Below are 21,303 nucleotides of genomic sequence, written 5' to 3'. Positions count from 1 at the left end.
ACACCAGAGGATATTTCTCCAAAAAGTACGATCTTTGTCCCCATGTGCGGTTGCAAACCGTAGTGTGGCTTTTGAGCAGTGGCTTCTTCCTTGCTGAGTGGCCTTTCAGGTTATGTCGATATAGGACTTGATTTACTGTGGGTATAGATACTTTTGTACCTGTTTCCTCCAGCATCTTCACAAGGTCCTTTGCTGTTGTTCTGGGATTGATTAGCACTTTCGCACCACAGTACGTTCATCTCAAGGAGACAGAACACGTCTCCTTCCTGAGCGGTATGATGGCTGCGTGGTCCCATGGTGTTTATACTTGCATACTATTGTTTGTACAGATGAACGTGGTACCTTCAGGCATTTGGAAATTGCTACCAAGGATGAACCAGACTTGTGGAGGTCTACAATTTATTTTCTGAGGTCTTGGCAGATTTCTTTTGATTTTCCCATGATGTCAAGCAAAGAGGCACTGAATTTGAAGGTAGGCCTTGAAATACATCCACCGGTACACCTCCAATTGACTCAAATGATGTCAATTAGCCTATCAGAACTTAAGCCATGGAATTTGGAATTTGGAATTTTCCAAGCTGTTTAAAGGCACAGTCAACTTAGTGTATGTAAACTTCTGACCCACTGGAATTGTGATACAGTGAATTATAAGTGAAATAATCTGTCTGTAAACAATTGTTGGAAAAATTACTTTTGTCATTGTCACATCCTGACCATAGAGAGCTCTTATTTTCTATGGTAGAGTAGGTCAGGGTGTGACTGGGGTTTTTTCTAGTTATTATTTTCTGTGTGGGGTTCTAGTTTAGTTTTTCTATGTTTTGGTGATTTGTATGATTCCCAATTAGAGGCAGCTGGTTATCATTGTCTCTAATTGGGGATCATACTTAAGTTGTATTTTTTCCACCTGTGGGTTATGGAATATTGTTTATGTGTAGTTGCATTGTCGTCACGTTTCGTCTATTCTTTATTGTTTTTGTATTTTGTTAAATTTCACTTTCTAATAAAGATGTGGAACGCTACTCACGCTGCGCCTTGGTCCGATCATTCCAACGAACGTGATAGTCATGCACAAAGTAGATGTCCTATCCGACTTGCAAAAACTATTGTTTGTTAACAAGAAATTTGTGGAGTGGTTGAAAAACGAGTTTTAATGACTCCAACCTAAGTGTATGTAAACTTCCGACTTCAACTGTATATATATATATATATATATATATATATATGAGAGAGAGAGAATTAAGAATAATGATTATGGCTCTGGATTGCAGGAAAAAGCTTTTTCAGGTATTTGAAAAATTCTAAATTCTCCAACTTCAGGACGAGGGGCCTAGTCCCCCTCCAGACCACCCCCAGCCATCCTTTAGTACTTTGTGCCCCCTCCAATTTTTGGGGTACATGACACCCCTGCTCGGCCATGTAAAGGTCTGCAGATATTAAGCAAATATTACTGCCAGACCACAATTTGTCAGACATTACCAAACATCAGAGTGGTCAGTATGGATCTTTGAAGTGACACACCTGTATCCCTGGGGGCCTTGCGTAATCTCAACTTATTTTGTTAATAAAACAAGGCAGTTTTTATGACTGTTGCATCATCATGTCATCCCAGTGTATTTAGCTCATATGACAATAGATCATCAGAGAGAATCTTAGTAGAATGCAGTTCCAGCCAGTGAACAGCAGGCAGCAGTACGTAAGGTGCTATCTGTCATCGGTTGCTTTTCCTGTTCCCTATCTTCTCCATTTGGCTGTATCTTCTATTTGCAAACCTAATCCTCTTTTTTTCCAATCTATGTCATTTAGCAGACACTCTTATCCAGAGTGATTTACAGGAGCAATTAGGTTAAAGTGCCATTTTCAAGGGCACAGATTTTTCACCTAGTTGGCTTGGGGATTTGAACCAGCAAGCTTTTGGTTATTGGCCCAATGCTCTTAACCACTAGGCTATGTGCTGCCCTATGCAGGGCTTGTCTTCTTTACCCTCACCCCAACCACCTCCCATGCTCCCCCTTTTCCCCTCTCCTTCCATCCCTCCTCCCCCCTCACCTCATCCTCCCCCGCACCCTGTGTGTTTGATTGGCTTCCGTCATGCAGTTGGTGACAAAATTTGGCCCCCCAGAGGCCCCATAGTCGCGGCGCAGTGCCACCGCCCCGTGGGTCAGTATGGACACGCCCCGGGCGATCCTCATGCGGGGCTTGTCCTTCCAGCCCTGCGGACGCACGGCGAACAGGGCCCTGGGGAGACCCTCCATGCCAAGGCCGGACAGGGCTGGCCCCACAGCGAACCACATGTGAGAGGGTCCAGCCTGACCTGCGGCCCAGGCTGCTTTAAACACCAGCTCAGCCTCCTCCTGGGAACAGTAGAGCAGACGTACCTGGTGGAGGGGAATACAGGGGAGGAGGACAGGAGATACATGGGTACATAGTGAGATAAGGGGTAAGGGGAATACAGGGGAGGAGGAGAGGGGAGATACATGGGTACATAGTGAGATAAGAGGAGACAGGGAGAGAGACAGAAGGCTGGAGAGAGAGTGGGAGGGGGGCAGTACAGCAGACTACCTGGTGGAGGGGAATACAGGGGAGGAGGAGAGGGGAAATACATGGGTACATAGTGAGATAAGGGGAGACAGGGAGAGAGAGAGACAGAAGGCTGGAGAGAGAGTGGGAGAGGGGCAGTACAGCAGACTACCTGGTGGAGGGGAATACAGGGGAAGAGGAGGAGAGGGGGGAGACAGACATATACGATAGTGATATACGTAAAGGCCAAGGATCAAGGGAGACAGAGAGGGGGAAGGGGAGGGAGAGACAGAGGTTGCTAGAGGAGGGGAAGAGTAGAGGAGAGATATACAGGTTATGTAGTGAGATTAGGGCCATGGGATATGGAGGGAGGCAGAGAGAGAGAGAGAGAGAGAGAGAGAGAGAGAGAGAAGGAGCAACAAGATTCTCCAATAGGGGAAAGACAAAGCTATACTAACTAGTGAGGTGAGGGTTAAAGGATAGAAGCTGAAGGAGGACAGGAGGGAGAGAAGGCAGAAGGAGTAAGGGGGAGGGGGAAGACAGGAGGAGTAAGGAGGAGGGGGAGAAGGCAGGAGGAGTAAGGAGGAGGGGGAGAAGGCAGGAGGAGTAAGGAGGAGGGGGAAGACAGGAGGAGTAAGGAGGAGGGGGAGAAGACAGGAAGAGTAAGGAGGATGGGGAAGACAGGAGGAGTAAGGAGGAGGGGGAGAAGACAGGAAGAGTAAGGAGGATGGGGAAGACAGGAAGAGTAAGGAGGAGGGGGAGAAGACAGGAAGAGTAAGGAGGATGGGGAAGACAGGAGGAGTAAGGAGGAGGGGGAGAAGACAGGAAGAGTAAGGAGGATGGGGAAGACAGGAGGAGTAAGGAGGAGGGGGAGAAGACAGGAAGAGTAAGGAGGATGGGGAAGACAGGAGGAGTAAGGGGGAGGGGAGAAGACAGGAAGAGTAAGAATGAGGGAGAGAAGACAGGAAGAGTAAGGAGAGAAGTAAGAGCTGATGTTACTGCTGTGTTTATGAGCGTACTAATGACAGACAGTGGGGGATGACACATATATGTTAATGAGTTTGAGCATGACGAAGGGGCGAGACAATATGACAGTGGGGGGTAGAGAGAGAGAGAGACAGTTATGGAGAGAATGAGAGAAGGGAGGGGGTCTAAAGAGCAAACACACCTGAGGGAAAATGGGAGAGGTTGACATATGTTATTAAAAGCATCAGAGTCTTGGGAGATAGGGAGGGAGGGGGGGGAGAGGGGGAGAGAGGGAGAGCGGGAGGAACAGAAAGAGAGAGAACGGAGTACAGTATTGAGAAGGGATGTATCAAGCAGATTAGTCACTTGTGGGAGAAAAGGGGGGAGGAGAGAGGGAAGTGATGGCGGATGGGGAGAGAGGGAAGGGATGGCGGATGGGGGAGAAGAGAAAAAAGAGAGGAAGACATATTTTGGTAAAATCAGGCCCTGGGGAGATAAGATATATAGTAACAGCAGGGGTGTAGGGAGAGAGAGAGGAGAGAAAGAGAGAGTGATAGGGAGGGATGGATAGATGGAGAGAGAGAGGGAGGACGAGAGCACAGTAGATCACTCCAACAAAGCCACAATTGCTGAGGAAGGGAGAAACAGGGTGGAGAAGGTTTTAAGGGGGTGAGATAGGGGAAACAGGGTTAAGTGAAATGCTGACAGATACAGGGAGAGAAACGGGAGAGGGGGACTAGCAGAATGGGAGAAGGGGGAGGGGGATAAATGTATAGGGTAGAATAGATAAGGACAGAGGAAGGAAAAAGAGTTATAGAGAGAGGCAGGGAGGAATGGAGTGGAGAAGACAGAGAGAATTGAGAATTTTGAGAATTGTGCCTTCATTGAATTTTGAACTGTAATGGCTTGGCAAAACAATCCAGCCCGGATGCCAATAAACTTCCAGTGAATTGGAGAGGAGGGAGAGGTAAAGAGAGAGAGGGAGATAGAGAGGGAGAGAAAGAGAGAGGGGGGAGAGAGAGAGTGAGAGAGAGAGAGCGAGCGAGAGAAATAGAGAGAGAGAGAGAGATAGAGAGAGAGAGAGAGAGAGAGAGAGAGAGAGAGAGAGGGAAAGAAAGAGAGAGCGAGAGAGAGAAATGGAGAGGAAGAGAGCGCGAAATGGATATAAAGACAAATAAGCTATTTAAGTGGAAATGGACCCTGTGCACCTGCGTTAGCCCCACACACTGTTGAATACACATTGAGAGAGAAAAAGAAAAAAGTGGGACAAAAGCAGATAGAGTCTTTAATGCAAACACACACTGTCACTGAGCAGGCAGACACAAGCACTGATTATCACAGGGAAAGCGAGAAAGAGAGGGGAAAGAGAGTGAGAAAATGAGAGAGAGTGGGTGAAGAGAGAGGGGAAGGCAGAGGAGGGATGAGAGAGAGCAATACGAGAGGGGAGAGAGAGAAGCAGAGAAAAAGGGAGGGTTAGGGTTAATGCATTGCGCACAGGCAGCCCGCTGCGGGCACTATGTTATATTAACAGTGACACCAGCCGAGAGGAGCCTAAGGAATCCAATACACACACACACACACACACACACACACACACACACACACACACACACACACACACACACACACACACACACACAGACACACACACACACACACGGAGACAGAACTGCAGTGGCCATGCTGAGACATTTGAGACATTGAGACCCAGACTGAACCAACCCAACAGAGAGCAGTGTACTGTTCAGTACGTCTACAGGCAAAGAGACATGCTGCGGAGAGAGGGAGAATGAAGGAGGGAGGGAGGGATTCAGCTTGAGAGACAGTTTTGAAGTGAAAGGAAAATAGAATGAAGGAGCGAAGGGAGAGAGAAAGAAAGGGCACACGCTAGTCATGAAGGGAGGGAGTGATGAGAAGAACAGAGGGATAGAGGAGAGAGAGGAGAGAGAGCCACAGGGACAGAGGGATAGAGGAGAGAGAGGAGAGAGAACCACAGGGACAGAGGGAGAGAGGAGAGAGAGGAGAGAGAGGAGAGAGAGCCACAGGGACAGAGGGATAGAGGAGAGAGAGGAGAGAGAGCCACAGGGACAGAGGGAGAGAGGAAGAAGGAGGAGGAACCCGGCCAGCCACATGGAGTCTCATGGCCACTCAGTAACACTTCCTCCCTCCTTTCTCCACCTCCCCCCTCCCTCCCCTCTGTCTCACCTGCGCCTCGTTCTCCTTGAGCAGCCTGCGTGTGCGCACCCCTCCCGGGTCGTCCGTCACGTTCAGCATGACCACGCTCTTCTTCTCCCAGCCGATGAACGAGCCGTCCGTCAGGCCGTCCACCACCGACAGGAAGTCCTGGTAGCCATGGTGACGGGTGGACACCACTGAGAAGGTGGTCCAGTCATACTCCTCTAGTATTTTGAAGATGACTTCCAGCTGGAGGCTGGTAGCTGAGCTGAACTGGAGGAAGATGGAGCCTGACTCCTGCAGTAGGGGAGCACACCTTAAAGTTCTATAGACACAGGCAGGCACACGGGACAGAACGCTGCCAAACAGGAAGCACAACATCAGCTTTCCTCCAGGAGGTCAGGGTCACGTTCAGTAGAGCACCTTCTCCACTTCAAAACAGTTCAACACGTTGCTGTTGTTTTTTTATCACTGAACGGGACCCCTGTAATACCTCCGTTTCACAACGTTTTCTCCCGTTTTACACCTTCTGAACACAACCCAGCATTGAGGATGAAGGGGTTTTCTGGGGTTCTGATTTGGTTAGGATTATGGTTAGGATTTGGGCTGGGTAAACTGATCCTACAGTGTAGATATGTGTCTATGGGTAAACTCTGCCCAGAGCCAGAATGCAGCCCAAAGGTGTTTAGAATAAGCCTCACTGGTAAATTGACCCCAATTAATATATGAATAGCAAATATGTTAGCATGCCATATTATCGCAATCCCTAACCCACTAACTATTTTTGAAGAATTCTAAACATTCATCAATCCAGATCTAGCAGGGGATGATGTCTTTAAGGATTTAGAGACAGTAAGCTGACCCTAGATCTACACTGCCTTCTGAAATATTCAGACCCCTTGACATTTTCCACATTTTGTTACATTACAGCTTTTTTCTAAAATGGATGAAATAAAAAATGTGCCTCCTCAATCTACACACAATACCCCATAATGACAAAACAAAAACAGGTTTTAAGAATTTTACACATTAATAAAAAATTCAACACAGAAATAGCTTACTTACATAAGTATTCAGACGCTTTGCTATGAGACTCGAAATTGCTTTGTCATTATGTGGTATTGTCGGTAGACTGATGAGGGAAAAAAACGATTTAATCAATTTTAAAATAAGGCTGTAACGTATCAAAATGTGGAAAACCTCAAGGGGTCTGAATACTTTCTGAATGCACTGTATTCCTATGGGCAACTTCTATCCGGAGTTTAGAGAGCAGTTAAAGAGAGTAGCCCATCTCTACAAAGAACTACAACTCCCATGACTATCCTGTGTGTGTTCAGGGTGAGGAGGCATACTGTGTGTGTTCAGGGTGAGGAGGCATACTGGGGGTTGAAGTTTTCATGGGACAGCTGCAGTGGTAGTGCAACTGCAGGCTAAAACACAGAAGATGATTGTTGAGTGAAGTCTCCAATGACTGCTGGAACTAGTCTTTTCCACAGATTTGGATTATATTTAGATGAGAGTGTGTGTGTGTGTGTGGGGGGGGGGGGGGGGGGGGTCTTCAAAGGAAGCTCATCAAAGAGGTTTGAATGCATTCCTCAGGAGTAAAACAGTTATTTGTAAAAACAAATGTATTGGTGTTGTTTTTTCTAGCTACTAGGCAGGATGCATGTCTGAAACGTTTTAATTTACACACATATACTGTAAATAACGTAACCCCCCCTTTCTCTCTCTCTCTCTTTCTCTCAAGTGCTTTATTGGCATGGGAAACATATGTTTACATTGCCAAATCAAGTGAAATAGATAATAAACAAAAGTGAAATAATCAATATAAAATGAACAGTAAACATAACACTCAGAGGAATTATGACATTTCATATGCCATACTATGGCTATATACAGTGTTATAACGATGTGCAAATAGTGAAAGTACAAAATGGAAAAATAAATCTACATAAATATGGGTTGTGTACTGTATGTTCTCTTTCTCTCTCTCTCCCATCCACACACACACACACACATACACACACAGAGAGTTGTGACGCATCAGAGGGACAGCTATAGTAGCAGCCCAGTTTGTTGCCATTTACAGATCAAACACAGCAGTGTCTCAGGATGTCTGACTCAGTTTCTTATAGCACACTGTCCCCAACACCAACCCCTATACCCCAACCCCTATACCCCAACATCAATCCTATACCCCAACCACTATACTCCAACCTTATACCCCAACCCCAACCCCTATGCCCACACCCCTATACCCCAACCCCTATACTCCAACATCAATCCTATACCCCAACACCAACCCTAAACCCAAACCCCTATACCCCAACCACTATACCCCAACACCAACCCTATACCCCAACATAAACCCTATGTCCCAACCTTATAACCCAACCCCTATACCCAAACCCCTAAACCCCAACCACTATACCCCAACACCAACCCTATACCCCAGCCATTATACCCCAACCCCTATACCCAACCTCTATACCCCAACACCAACCCAATTACCCCAACCCCTATACCCCAACATCAACCCTATACCCCAACCCCAATACCCCAACACCAACCCTATACCCCAACTTTATACCACAACCCCTGTACCCCAACACCAACCCTATATCCCAACCCCTATACCCAAACCCCTATACCCCAACCCCTATACCCAACCCCATACCCCAACACCAACCCAATTACCCCAACCCCTACCAACCCTATACCCCAACCCCTATACCCCAACACCAACCCTATACCCCAACCCCTATACCCAAACACCAACCCTATACCCCAACTTTATACCACAACCCCTATACCCCAAACACTATACCCCAACACCAACTCCATACCCCAACCTTATACCCCAACCCTTATACCACAACAACTATACCCCAACACCAACCCTATACCCCAACCATTATACCCCAACCATTATACCCCAAAGTCCTATATCCCAACAACAACCCTATACCTCAACCCCTATACCTCAACCTAACCCAACCCCTATACCCCAACTCTATACCCCAACACCAAACCTATACCCCAACACCAACCCTATACCCCAACCCTATACCCCAACACCAACCCTATATCCCAACACCAACCCTATATTCCAACACCAACTCTATACCCCAACACCAACCCTATACCCCAACACCAACCCTATACCCCAACCCTATACCCCAAAACCAACCCTATACCCCAACCCTATACCCCAAAACCAACCCTAAACTCCAACACCAACCCTATACCACAACCCTATACGCCAACACCAACCCTATATCCCAACACCAACCTTATACCCCAACACCAAACCTATACCCAAAACCAACCCTATACCCCAACCTGACCCTATACCCCAAAAACCAACCGAACACCAACATCAACCCTATACCCAAACACCAACCCTATACCCCAACACCAACCCTATACCCCAACACCAACCCTATACCTTAACCCCTATACCTCAACCTAACCCAACCCCTATACCCCAACCCTATACCCCACACCAACCCTATACCCCAACACCAACCCTATACCCCAACCCTATACCCCAACACCAACCCTATACCCCAACACAAACCCTTTACCCCAACACCAACCCTATACCCCAACCCTATACCCCAACATCAACCCTATACCCCAACCTTATACCCCAACACCAACCCTATACCCCAACACCAACCCTATACCCCAACCCAACCCTATACCCCAAAACCAACCCAACACCAACACCAACCCTATACCCCAACCCAATACCACAACACCAACCACATACCCCAACACCAACCCTATACCCCAACCCAACCCTATATCCCAACACCAACCCTATACCCCAACCCAAGCCTATACCCCAAAACCAACCCAACCCCTATACCCCAACACCAACGCTATATCCCAACACTATACATCAACCTAACCCAACCCCTATACCCCAACCCTATACCCCAACACCAACCCTATACCGCAACCCTATACCCCAACACCAACCCTATATCCAACCCTATACCCCAACACCAACCCTATATCCCAACACCAACCCTATACCCCAACACCAACCCCTATACCCCAACACCAACCCCTATACCCCAACACCAACACCAACCCTATACCCCAACCCAACCCTGTACCCCAACCCAACCTATACCCCAAAACCAACCCAACACCAACACCAACCCTACACCAACACCAACCCCTATACCCCAACACCAACTCCATACCCCAACCCCTATCCCGCAACCCAACCCCTATACCCCAACACCAACCCTATACCTCAACCCAACTCAACCCCTATACCCCAACACCAACCATATACCTCAACCCAACCCAACCCCTATACCCTACGACCAACTATATACAGTGAGGGAAAAAAGTATTTGATCCCCTGCTGATTTTGTGCGTTTGCCCAATGACAAAGAAATGATCAGTCTATAATTTTAATGGTAGGTTTATTTCAACAGTGAGAGACAGAATAACAACAAAAAAATCCAGAAAAACGCATGTCAAAAATGTTATAAAATGATTTGCATTTTAATGAGGGAAATAAGTATTTGACACCTCTGCAAAACATGACTTAGTACTTGGTGGCAAAACCCTTGTTGGCAATCACAGAGGTCAGACGTTTCTTGTAGTTGGCCACCAGGTTTGCACACATCTCAGGAGGGATTTTGTCCCACTCCTCTTTGCAGATCTTCTCCAAGTCATTAAGGTTTCGAGGCTGACGTTTGGCAACTCGAACCTTCAGCTCCCTCCACAGATTTTCTATGGGATTAAGGTCTGGAGATTGGCTAGGCCACTCCAAGACCTTAATGTGCTTCTTCTTGAGCCACTCCTTTGTTGCCTTGGCCGTGTGTTTGGGTCATTGTCATGCTGGAATACCCATCCACGACCCATTTTCAATGCCCTGGCTGAGGGAAGGAGGTTCTCACCCAAGATTTGACGGTACATGGCCCCGTCCATCGCCCCTTTGATGCGGTGAAGTTGTCCTGTCCCCTTAGCAGAAAAACACCCCCAAAGCATAATGTTTCCACCTCCATGTTTGACGGTGGGGATGGTGTTCTTGGCATCATTCCTCCTCCAAACACGGCGAGTTGAGTTGATGCCAAAGAGCTCCATTTTGGTCTCATCTGATCACAACCCTTTTATCCAGTTGTCCTCTGAATCATTCAGATGTTCATTGGCAAACTTCAAACGGGCATGTATATGTGCTTTCTTGAGCAGGGGGACCTTGGGGGCGCTGCAGGATTTCAGTCCTTCACGGCCTAGTGTGTTACCAATTGTTTTCTTGGTGACTATGGTCCTAGCTGCCTTGAGATCATTGACAAGATCCTCCCGTGTAGTTCTGGGCTGATTCCTCACCGTTCTCATGATCATTGCAACTCCACGAGGTGAGATCTTGCATGGAGCCCCAGGCCGAGGGAGATTGACAGTTCTTTTGTGTTTCTTCCATTTGTGAATAATCGCACCAACTGTTGTCACCTTCTCACCAAGCTGCTTGGCGATGGTCTTGTAGCCCATTCCAGCCTTGTGTAGGTCTACAATCTTGTCCCTGATATCCTTGGAGAGCTCTTTGGTCTTGGCCATGGTGGAGAGTTTGGAATCTGATTGATTGATTGCTTCTGTGGACAGGTGTCTTTTATACAGGTAACAAACTAAGATTAGGAGCACTCCCTTTAAGAGTGTGCTCCTAATCTCAGCTCGTTACCTGTATAAAAGACACCTGGGAGCCAGAAATCTTTCTGATTGAGAGGGGGTCAAATACTTATTTCCCTCATTAAAATGCAAATCAATTTATAACATTTTTGACATGCGTTTTTCTGGATTTTTTTGTTGTTGTTATTCTGTCTCTCACTGTTGAAATAAACCTACCATTAAAATTATAGACTGATCATTTCTTTGTCAGTGAGCAAACGTACAAAATCAGCAGGGGATCAAGTACTTTTTTCCCTCACTGTACCTCAACCCAACCCCTATACACCAACACCAACCTTATACCTCAATCTAACCCCACCCCTATACAACACCCAACACCTATACCCAGAACCAACCCAAACCCTATACCCCAACTCAAACACCAACCCTATACATCAACCTAACCCCAACCCAACCCCTATATCCCTACCCAACTCTTAGAAAAAAGGGTTCCGAAAGGGTTCTTCGGCTGACCCCATAGAATATCCCTTTTTGGTTCCAGGTAAAACTATTTTTGGTTCCAGGTAAAACTCTTTTGGGTTCCAGGTAGAACTCTTTTGGGTTCTATATTGAACTCAAAAGGGTTCTACCTGGAACCAAAAGGGTTCTTCAAAGGGTTCTCCAATGGGGACAGCTGAAAACCCCTTATAGGTTCTAGATAGCACATTTTTTTCTGAGAGTGTATACCCCAACACCAACCCAACCCCTATACCCCAACCCATCCCCCACACCCATACCTAATCCCTATCCCAGCCCAGACCCCCTGTCCTCCCTCCAGCAGCTACCAATCATGATTCTGATCATTCCGCATCCTCATATCCATCCCAGGATTATGGTCAATTCTCGGTCACTTCAAGAGATCAATTGAAATACAGTTCTGGAATATTGTTCTTCATGTACTTCAAGTACTTCATGAATTGACTGAATTGAAATTTATTATTTGAACTCCCCATCCATCCAGTTCAAACCAGTCTAAATGATAGATGGAGGGGGGAGAGAGATGGGGGGAGAGAGATGGGGAGAGAGAGATGGAGGGGAGAGAGAGATGGTGGGGAGAAAGAGATGGTGGGGAGAAAGATGTGGGGAGAGAGATATGAGGGAGAGAGAGATGGAGGGGAGAGAGAGATATGGAGGGGAGAAGGAGGGGAGGGAGAGAAAGAGAGATAGAGAGCGAGAAAGAGAGAGAGAAAGAGAGGGAGAGAGAGAGAGAGATGGGACACGGGTGTAAGGTCTGTGAAGCCTGCTGAGTGAGACCAGGTGGCAGGATCATCCACTTAATCCTACCAGAGATTTCTCTCTCTAACCCTGATTCTATCTCTCTCTCTCTCTCTAACCTTGAATCTCTTTCTCTCTCTAACCCTGAATCTCTCTCTCTAACCCTGAATCTCTTTCTCTCTCTAACCCTGAATCTCTTTCTCTCTCTAACCCTGAATCTCTTTCCCTCTCTAACCCAGAATCTCTCTTTCTAACCCTGAATCTCTCTCTAACCCAGAATCTCTCTCTCTAACCCTGAATCTCTTTCTCTGTCTAACCCTGAATCTCTCTCTCTCTCTATTACCCTTGATCTCTCTCTCTAACCCTGAATCTCTCTCTCTAACCCTGAATATCTCTTTCAAACCTTGAATCTCTCTCTATAACCCTGAATCTCTCTTTCTAACCCTGAATCGCTCTCTATAACTCCGAATCTCTCTCTATAACCCTGAGTTTCTCTCTCTTACCCTGAATCGCTCTCTCTTACCCTGAATCTCTCTCTATAACCCTGAATCTCTCTCTATAACCCTGCATCTCTCTTTCTAACCCTGAATCTCTCTCTATAACCCTGAATCTCTCTTTCTAACCCTGTATCTCTCTCTATAACCCTGAATCTCTCTCTATAACCCTGAATCTCTCTCTATAACCCTGAATCTCTCTTTCTAACCCTGAATCTCTCTTTCTAACCCTGAATCTCTCTCTATAACCCTGAATCTCTTTCTTATCCTGAATCTTTCTCTATAACCCCGAATCTCTCTTTCTAACCCTGTATCACCCACTTCTTACTGTCTACAATGCTCTGACTGGGCTGAAACAGTGAATGCTGGAACCCTGACCTGTTCACCAGACGTGCTACCTGTCCCAGACCTGCTGTTTTCAACTCTCTAGAGACAGCAGGAGCGGTAGAGATACTCTCAAAGATTGGCTATGAAAAAGCCAACTGACACACTGCTGTTATAATCTCCACCCGGCACAGCCAGAAGAGGACTGGCCACCCCTCATAGCCTGGTTCCTCTCTAGGTTTCTTCCTAGGTTTTGGCCTTTCTAGGGAGTTTTTCCTAGCCACCGTGCTTCTACACCTGCATTGCTTGCTGTTTGGGGTTTTAGGCTGGGTTTCTGTACAGCACTTTGAGATATCAGCTGATGTAAAAAGGGCTATATAAATAAATTTGATTTGAATGACTGACCTCAATCCTCAAACTTTCACGCAGGCACGCACACACACAAACACACATTCTCTTCTCACCTCCATACCTGTGGCTTCCTCCCCAGCCCTGCTCACCATCCTACAGGCATGATGGGTCTCTCTCTCTCTCTCTCTCTCTCTCTCTCTCTCTCTCTCTCTCTCTCATCCCCTCACCCCACCTCCATACCTGTTGCATCCTCCCCAGCCCTGCTCCTCCTCCTACAGCCACTATGGGTAGTCCAGTCTGGGCAGAGACAAACTCTAACATGGGGGCCAGGGGTCCCCAGGCGGTGGGTGGTGGCCTCTCCTCCTCGTAGACCAGGCCCTGTAGGGGCCTCGCTGCCAGCAGGTCACACAGCTGGGACAGCAGAGTCTTAGGACTACTGTCATTCACCTGAAGAGGAAGTCATGACAGGGATAGGTTAGCTTGCATTACACACGAACTACAACATGATCTGAGGACTACAGGCCTTCACCTACAGAGGACACATGAACACATGGTAACAACAATACATATATAGAGAAAGACTTCGTGAAACTTTTCGTGAGAAAGCAGATCAACAACATTAAGGGACAGTACAGTGTCTTACCACTACTATCAATGAGAGAGAAATGAAAGAGAGTGATAGAACAGAAAACAGAGACAGACAGGTGTACAGATGGACTACTGTCATTCATCTGGAGACGGAGCCATGATGAGTAAGGTTACATTACAATGTATGGTGAACACATTGGCGGTGTTGATTATACCCATACTAGCGTACTACATACTTAAAACTCCATACTATTCACTCACCGTCGCATTCTATTTTGCATGTACCGTTTAGTAAAAAGTATGCAGTATGCCACAGCTGCAACTCTGTAGTGGCTCCTGATTGGCTGAGTAGGTGGGGCGGGGTAGAGTGTGGTTGGATATTTTCCAAATTCAACAGACATGCATTACATTAACCAGCCTGATAATAGCTATTTTCCGATTCGATTAATTTCTCTAAACTCTGAGTAAAATAGGAATGGAGTTATAGGCCTACTCAGGCTGCTTATAGTAGACTATCACATTAGACCTACACCGTAGTAGACCATATAGCTCATCTATCCTGTTTAAAAAGGACTGAAGACAGAAACAGATTTGGTTCCGTTTCAACATAGTTATTAGTGAAACCAAAGTGCTGTAAGATATAATAATGAAATCAAACAGCCTAGTAGTGCACACAAATGTTTAAAATGTTCAAATCAAAGGGCTATTGCACATAAAACGTGGACAGTTGGGTGCATGCAAATTCAGAACTGCTGGACAGCACCATAATAAACTAAAGTACTGATCATTGAGAACGAGATGAAGGCTTGATCCATTAATTAAATAGATAGCCACGCCTACAACACTAAAACAATCCATATGTTCAAATCAAAAGGCCTGATTAATATGACATCAATAACGCAGCCACATCCCAAGTCCCTGGTGCCTACACATTCACAAATCAAAAGATGGTTTAGTATTTAGTTTAAAAGCTCTGACTAAGGCCAAGAGAACAAGAAACACTTTCAATGAGAAAACAGAAATGCACTTTGGTGGAAAAAAGGGGGAAAAAAGACTCACATTTTCAAAAATATAGCCTACGATGCAATGCTCCTGATCATTTTAAGGAGAACAAAAACGACGTATCTTACATTTAAACACCACCGCAGAAGCTTCAAGCATCTTCCGAATGAAGTAGCCTAGTGTGGTTGTTTGGCTACTTGAAGAGAACTAGGGCCTATTAATCGCAGCCCTCCTCTTCCAGTGCAATGTTGGAAAAGTGTGCAGAGAATTCTAGTAGATGAAGTGCTGAAATGAGTATAACATCCTGGCATTTAAACCATACTCGATTTTCTAAATGTTGCATACTATTGAACATTTTATTTTTGCATACTTAGAATGCGTCATGCGTGATTGAGTTGTTTCCCGCTATATGTTGATTTCTGTTGCACATCCCCATTTCTAATTGATCAGCTGTTAAAGCTGAAATGAGTATGACATCCGGGCATTTAAAGTATACTCAATATTCGACATGTCGCATACTATTAAACTGAATTTTTTCACATACTCAAACGGCCTGCTATTTAGGATGCAAGTCTGGGTATTCAGACACCACCAGTGTGTGAAATCACAAAAACACACACAAAGAGTAGAAGGATAAGACACAGGAAGCAGGGAAACAGACAGACAGGGTCTGAGGCCTGAAGTGTCCCTCTCTTACCTGGGGAGAAGTAATGACAAGGCTATCAGTTAGATAGAGTTTAATGACAAGGCTATCGGTTAGATAGAGTTTAATGACAAGGCTATCGGTTACATAGAGTTTAATGACAAGGCTATCGGTTACATAGAGTTTAATGACAAGGCTATCGGTTACATAGAGTTTAATGACAAGGCTATCGGTTACATAGAGTTTAATGACAAGGCTATCGGTTACATAGAGTTTAATGACAAGGCTATCGGTTACATAGAGTTTAATGACAAGGCTATCGGTTAGATAGAGTTTAATGACAAGGCTATCGGTTACATAGAGTTTAATGACAAGGCTATCGGTTAGATAGAGTTTAATGACAAGGCTATCAGTTACATAGAGTTTAATGACAAGGCTATCAGTTAGATAGAGTTTAATGACAAGGCTATCGGTTAGATAGAGTTTAATGACACGGCTATCAGTTACATAGAGTTTAATGACAAGGCTATCGGTTAGATAGAGTGTGATGACAAGGCTATCGGTTAGATAGAGTTTAATGACAAGGCTATCGGTTAGATAGAATTTAATGACAAGGCTATCGGTTACATAGAGTTTAATGACAAGGCTATCGGTTAGATAGAGTTTAATGACAAGGCTATCGGTTAGATAGAATTTAATGACAAGGCTATCGGTTACATAGAGTCTAATGACAAGGCTATCAGTTAGATAGAGTTTAATGACAAGGCTATCGGTTAGATAGAATTTAATGACAAGGCTATCAGTTAGATAGAATTTAATGACAAGGCTATCGGTTACATAGAGTTTAATGACAAGGCTATCAGTTAGATAGAATTTAATGACAAGGCTATCAGTTAGATAGAGTTTAATGACAAGGCTATCGGTTAGATAGAATTTAATGACAAGGCTATCGGTTAGATAGAGTTTAATGACAAGGCTATCAGTTAGATAGAGTTTAATGACAAGGCTATCAGTTACATAGAGTTTAATGACAAGGCTATCGGTTAGATAGAGTGTGATGACAAGGCTATCGGTTAGATAGAGTTTAGTGACAAGGCTATCGGTTAGATAGAATTTAATGACACGGCTATCAGTTAGATAGAGTTTAATGACAAGGCTATCGGTTAGATAGAGTGTGATGACAAGGCTATCAGTTAGATAGAGTTTAATGACAAGGCTATCGGTTACATAGAGTTTAATGACAAGGCTATTGGTTAGATAGAGTTTAATGACAAGGCTATCGGGTTAGATAGAGTTTAATGACAAGGCTATCGGTTAGATAGAATTTAATGACAAGGCTATCGGTTAGATAGAATTTAATGACAAGGCTATCAGTTAGATAGAGTTTAATGACAAGGCTATCGGTTAGATAGAGTTTAATGACAAGGCTATCGGTTAGATAGAGTTTAATGACAAGGCTATCGGTTAGATAGAGTTTAATGACAAGGCTATCGGTTACATAGAGTTTAATGACAAGGCTATCGGTTACATAGAGTTTAATGACAAGGCTATCAGTTAGATAGAATTTAATGACAAGGCTATCAGTTAGATAGAGTTTAATGACAAGGCTATCGGTTAGATAGAATTTAATGACAAGGCTATCGGTTAGATAGAGTTTAATGACAAGGCTATCAGTTAGATAGAGTTTAATGACAAGGCTATCAGTTACATAGAGTTTAATGACAAGGCTATCGGTTAGATAGATTGTGATGACAAGGCTATCGGTTAGATAGAATTTAATGACAAGGCTATCGGTTAGATAGAGTTTAATGACAAGGCTATCGGTTACATAGAGTTTAATTACAAGGCTATCGGTTAGATAGAATTTAATGACACGGCTATCAGTTACATAGAGTTTAATGACAAGGCTATCGGTTAGATAGAGGTTAATGACAAGGCTATCGGTTAGATAGAATTTAATGACACGGCTATCAGTTAGATAGAGTTTAATGACAAGGCTATCAGTTACATAGAGTTTAATGACAAGGCTATCAGTTAGATAGAGTTTAATGACAAGGCTATCGGTTAGATAGAGTTTAATGACAAGGCTATCGGTTACATAGAGTTTAATGACAAGGCTATCGGTTACATAGAGTTTAATGACAAGGCTATCGGTTAGATAGAGTTTAATGACAAGGCTATCGGTTAGATAGAGTTTAATGACAAGGCTATCGGTTACATAGAGTTTAATGACAAGGCTATCGGTTACATAGAGTTTAATGACAAGGCTATCAGTTAGATAGAATTTAATGACAAGGCTATCAGTTAGATAGAGTTTAATGACAAGGCTATCGGTTAGATAGAATTTCATGACAAGGCTATCGGTTAGATAGAGTTTAATGACAAGGCTTTCAGTTAGATAGAGTTTAATGACAAGGCTATCAGTTACATAGAGTTTAATGACAAGGCTATCGGTTAGATAGAGTGTGATGACAAGGCTATCGGTTAGATAGAGTTTAATGACAAGGCTATCGGTTAGATAGAATTTAATGACACGGCTATCAGTTAGATAGAGTTTAATGACAAGGCTATCGGTTAGATAGAGTGTGATGACAAGGCTATCAGTTAGATAGAGTTTAATGACAAGGCTATCGGTTAGATAGAATTTAATGACAAGGCTATCAGTTAGATAGAGTTTAATGACAAGGCTATCGGTTAGATAGAGTTTAATGACAAGGCTATCAGTTAGATAGAGTTTAATGACAAGGCTATCGGTTAGATAGAGTTTAATGACAAGGCTATCGGTTACATAGAGTTTAATGACAAGGCTATCGGTTACATAGAGTTTAATGACAAGGCTATCAGTTAGATAGAATTTAATGACAAGGCTATCAGTTAGATAGAGTTTAATGACAAGGCTATCGGTTAGATAGAATTTAATGACAAGGCTATCGGTTAGATAGAGTTTAATGACAAGGCTATCAGTTAGATAGAGTTTAATGACAAGGCTATCAGTTACATAGAGTTTAATGACAAGGCTATCGGTTAGATAGAGTGTGATGACAAGGCTATCGGTTAGATAGAGTTTAATGACAAGGCTATCGGTTAGATAGAATTTAATGACACGGCTATCAGTTAGATAGAGTTTAATGACAAGGCTATCGGTTAGATAGAGTGTGATGACAAGGCTATCAGTTAGATAGAGTTTAATGACAAGGCTATCGGTTACATAGAGTTTAATGACAAGGCTATCGGTTAGATAGAGTTTAATGACAAGGCTATCGGTTAGATAGAATTTAATGACAAGGCTATCGGTTACATAGAGTTTAATGACAAGGCTATCGGTTACATAGAGTTTAATTACAAGGCTATTGGTTAGATAGAATTTAATGACACGGCTATCAGTTACATATAGTTTAATGACAAGGCTATCGGTTAGATAGAGGTTAATGACAAGGCTATCGGTTAGATAGAATTTAATGACACGGCTATCAGTTAGATAGAGTTTAATGACAAGGCTATCAGTTACATAGAGTTTAATGACAAGGCTATCAGTTAGATAGAGTTTAATGACAAGGCTATCGGTTAGATAGAGTTTAATGACACGGCTATCAGTTACATAGAGTTTAATGACAAGGCTATCGGTTAGATAGAGTGTGATGACAAGGCTATCGGTTAGATAGAGTTTAATGACAAGGCTATCGGTTAGATAGAATTTAATGACAAGGCTATCGGTTAGATAGAATTTAATGACAAGGCTATCGGTTACATAGAGTTTAATGACAAGGCTATCGGTTAGATAGAGTTTAATGACAAGGCTATCGGTTAGATAGAATTTAATGACAAGGCTATCGGTTACATAGAGTTTAATGACAAGGCTATCGGTTAGATAGAGTTTAATGACAAGGCTATCGGTTACATAGAGTTTAATGACAAGGCTATCGGTTAGATAGAGTTTAATGACAAGGCTATCGGTTAGATAGAATTTAATGACAAGGCTATCGGTTACATAGAGTTTAATGACAAGGCTATCAGTTAGATAGAGTTTAATGACAAGGCTATCAGTTAGATAGAGTTTAATGACAAGGCTATCGGTTACATAGAGTTTAATGACAAGGCTATCGGTTACATAGAGTTCATGCAATGGTAGAAGAGCAGGTGAATTAAGGAAACGCTTTCAGTTACTCTTATTTAAACACAACAGCAACAGCATGACCTCTCTTCACCTTAATACAGGTTGGCACTGTGGCTCCTATAGTCTTAGATCTATAGTACTGACAGTATGACATAGAGTTGGCTATATAACATGTGTCTCAGATAAGGATTGGGCCCTAGATGAATGTAACCCATTATTCCATTACTATGATGACTCTAAACCCTAAACAAGCCAGCTCTGACCCTTGAATCCATCACTGTCTTCCTTCCAAATCCACCCTCACTGTGTTCCCTGGACCCCCCCAACACCACCACATCACTCCTACATTTTCCCCTTATAATAATCATAATACATGGTACTTATATTTGGCCCAACCCATTAGCGTCAGGTTAAGGTTCAGGCTGTAATGAATGGATCCATTATCCCCATTACTACTATTACCCCCAGAACAGCACAGTCTTGTCTCACCTGGAGCCAGATGACGTTAGCAGAGCCCCACTGGGTGATCACGCTCTCCCCCAGGGAGCTGTGTGCCCGGCCAAACCCAGGGTAGAGCACCCTTCCCCCGGGCCCGGCCGCCGCCTCTACCTGCACGCTGGCCCCCGCGTGGATCACAGCGATGTTGAAGTTCATTATAGTCCCCGGGTCTCTCTCCCGCTCCCGGGGGCGGAGCAAGAGGTGTGGGGAGGGTGTGACCGGTCCTGCCCACTCCGCCAGGGCCAATAGGAGAGAGAGGGTGGGTATGGCGACCATTGCAATAGATCAACCAACCATGGAGGGGGGAGGGGGCGGGGGGGGGGGGAGGGGCGAAGCTGTAAAGCGCACAGAGAGAGGGTGCCTATGAGAGAGAAAGAGACAGAGAGAGAGAACGAGAGAGACAGAGACAGAGAGAGAGAACGAGAGAGAGAGAGAGAGAGAGAGAGAGAGAACGAGAGAGAAGATATTGAGGAGTTTAGAAGACTTAGATGTTCTTGCAACATTCTCCCAGAATTGTAAGTTTGTTCACATCAGGAATGGCCTACACAGAGGGTGCAAAGCAAAGAGAGAGAGAGGGATGGAGAGAGACGGGGAGGGAGAACGAGAGGGAGAGGAGGAGAGAGAGAGTGTAATGGATTCTGAATCCAATCATGGGGTAATATAAGTTAGCTTTGGCTGGAGTAATACTCGAACAGCAATACGGTATAGAGAAGGGGAACAAACAATGG

General features: G+C 44.4%; 1 pseudogene; it reads right to left on the bottom strand.

The window, feature by feature from the left end:
• The window catches only part of LOC115176452 (glutamate receptor ionotropic, NMDA 2D-like), a 77,204-nt pseudogene extending 56,365 nt beyond the window's left edge, over nucleotides 1–20,839 (bottom strand).
• Between the last annotated feature and the right edge of the window lie 464 nt (nucleotides 20,840–21,303).

This window comes from Salmo trutta, chromosome 37 (assembly GCF_901001165.1).
Source record: "Salmo trutta chromosome 37, fSalTru1.1, whole genome shotgun sequence".
Taxonomy (NCBI): domain Eukaryota; kingdom Metazoa; phylum Chordata; class Actinopteri; order Salmoniformes; family Salmonidae; genus Salmo; species Salmo trutta.
The sequence above is the reverse complement of the archived record's forward strand: the minus strand, read 5'-3'. Positions and strand labels throughout refer to the sequence as shown.